Genomic DNA, 3,019 nt, shown 5'->3' on the forward strand with positions numbered 1-3,019 from the left:
GGAAGCTTGGGCCTCTTCCTTGACTCCACACACCCCCAGTCACCAAGTTTGTCCTCTGCTCATACCTCTCAGATCTGTCCCACGCAAAACTTTCCTTGATTGCTGCAACCGTCTTGGAATTGGCTTCTCTGTGCCCAGTCTTGCCTCCATCTGACCTATTCTCCACCAGTAGCCAGAATGATCTGATCACTTCACCCCATGCTTAAAATCCAAACCCCTCCGCAAGCTTTATGAGGAATTGGTCCCTGCTTCTCCCTCATCTTTAGGCCTTGTACTAATGTCTAGTCCCACTGAATTCCTTGAGGTTTCTGGAATGTTCTATGTTTTTTCTCTGGGGCTTTGTAGCCTAGAATACCCTCTCCACCAGCAGGCTCTATGCAGAGAGCTGGATTAGATCCCCTCCTAAGCGTGTCCACACACAGCTCCAGCATTTACACCACCGTAGCAGGCATCCACGGTGTTTTTACTGTCTGTCTACTTGTTTGTCTCTTCTGTTAGACTCTAGGATTCTTGAGGTTGGGACCGGGGCTTAATCAAACATCTGGTCCTATGCTTGGCTCATCAAAGAGATCAATAGGTGTTTGCCAATTGAATGAATATGATGAAAGATTCCTTTAAGAAACAAACAAAAAAAACTGTTTCCTTCCCAGTTATAGTGGTTCTTAGATCTGAATGTACATTTGAATCACTTGGGCAGCTTTAAAACCAACTGAAGCCTGGCCCTCAGTCAGTCCTGACCAAGTACGTCAGAATCTCAGCCACCCGCGGACTCTTCCTCACCACTGAGAACTGGGGAGCTCCCTGCTCCCTACCTGCAGTGCCGTCAGGACCCATGCTGCTGCCGCTCCACTTCCAGGCCCTTCTTGCCTGTCCCCTAACATAAATCTCTAGGACCAGTGCTGGGGCATTTTTTTCAAGCTTCACAGATTGAGGGCCACTAGGTCATTCTTGTGCCATCTGATGTACTAATGTGACCTCAGATGTCCTTATGTATACTATAGGTTGAGTATCCCTAATCCAAAAAATCTGAAATCTGAAATGCTCCAAAATCCGAAACTGTTAGAGCACCAACATGATGCATGGAGCACCTCAGATTTCAGATTTTTGGATTAGGGATGCTGAACCGGTAAGTATAACGTAAATATTCCAAAATCCAAAAACATCCGAAATCTGGTCCCAAGCATTTCGGTTAAGGGGTACTCAACCTGTATTACGGCAGGTGGCAGCTGTGACATTAGCGCACTGGCTGTTTCTCACACGGTGTCTCATCACTAGGGGATTGGCTCCAAAATATGAAACTTCTAGTTCAGTGCTCACTTGAACGCTGGGAAATCTAAGTTTAAACCTTATGTAGAATGACTTCCGTCTATAACAAACATAGCAGAGGTTAGCACTGTGCTAAGTGCTTACGTGCCTTATTCATTTAATCCTGGCCTTAATCTTATGAGATAGATTGGCTTATCCTCATTTGATGAGAAATTCAGACAGGTTTAGCAGCTTACCTGAGGTCACACAGTTACAGAGCTGAGATTCAAACCCAAGCCTATTTGACATGAAAGCCTTATACCTATTAGGCTTTCTTGCCTCTTTTAGGGGGTTACTCTCAGTCCCATTCCCAAGAGTGAAACCCAAGAGCTGCATGTAAGGTGAGCCCGGTCCCTGAGCTGGTGGGACAGGGAGGCGGCCTGGTGGATGGAGGGGGGTCCTCAGCCACCTGCGGAGTCTTCCTCCTGAGAACTGGGGAGCAACCTGCTCCCTACCTGCAGTGCTGTCAGGACCCATGCTGCTGCCGCTCCATTTCCAACCCCTTCTTGCCTGTCTCCTAACATGAAGCTGGATGGGCTTAGCAGTGGAACATGGAGTATCTACCCATCAGTTTCCTGAGAAGGCAACATTGGAGGAGAGAGCAGCTCAGGGTAAGGTGATTTTCAGTTCCTGGAAAACACAGATACCAGATTTTTATTAATCACTTAAAGTCCCCATTAAAGATTGTGTGCTGTGCAGAATCAGCTTAACAATCAACGAATGTGTGGTTATACCTGGATCTTTCCAAGAAGACACATGAGCTGGGAACACAAGCTCCTTTCAACACGACCTCTGTTTAACAGGAGAGTGGCAGGTCCCCTCAGCTGTGGGACACATCCCCACCCCCACCCTGTTTTCACGTCTGAGTCAAGGATCTTGGTCATTCCTTCTGCTTCTTGGGAACTTTTCCTGGAATCCAGCCACTTTGGGAGTCTGTCCTGCCGCCCCTGTGGCCTTCTGCCTTTGATTCCTGTCTTTGGGTGCCAGACTCGGGACCCTCTAATGGCGCCACATGGCCTAGGAGGGCACCGTGGGAAGTCCTGTGGGTGGGGGGAACCCTTGTCTGTGGCCTGCCTGAAAAAACAAAACTCGTACTTGGTAGCTGGAACTTTCTGAAAACCATTTTCAAATTGGACACAGACAGGGATACCAGTATTTTTTCCCCCACTGGTTTCTTTTTACTCGAATTTACTTTAACCCAAATGATCCTGGGGAATTATTACTAAAAACTAGCCTCATTTCCTTTGGGGTTTGGGGCATAACTTATTGTGTGTTTGTACTTTGCCTGTGAAAAATTGAGTGGTTCTCACAGTCTCCTTGGAGTGAGAACTGTCCAGGCTCCACGGAGTTCCTCCCACCCCTGCAGAAACACGTGCTGGCCACACGTCACTTCCAGAAGTGTCCTTATGCTGCCGTGGGCACTGTGTACTTCTCTCTTGTTGACTGGGATATCTTGCCTGGGGATGATTTTTATTTAAAAGACTGGAGTGTTCTCTACCTCTCTGGGCTATGTGTGTCATTCCCACCACAGCACACTAGACGGACATTTCATTTTTTTTTTTTTTAATTTTAAAATTTTATTTTGTCGATATACAATGGGGTTGATTATTGTGGCCCATTACCGAAACCCCCCTCCCTCCTCCCTCCCCCCCTTCCCACCCAACAATGTCCTTTCTGTTTGCTTGTTGTATCAACTTCAAGGAGTTGTAGTTGT

The sequence above is a fragment of the Galeopterus variegatus genome, unplaced genomic scaffold (assembly GCF_000696425.1).
Source record: "Galeopterus variegatus unplaced genomic scaffold, G_variegatus-3.0.2 Scaffold6791, whole genome shotgun sequence".
Lineage (NCBI taxonomy): Eukaryota > Metazoa > Chordata > Mammalia > Dermoptera > Cynocephalidae > Galeopterus > Galeopterus variegatus.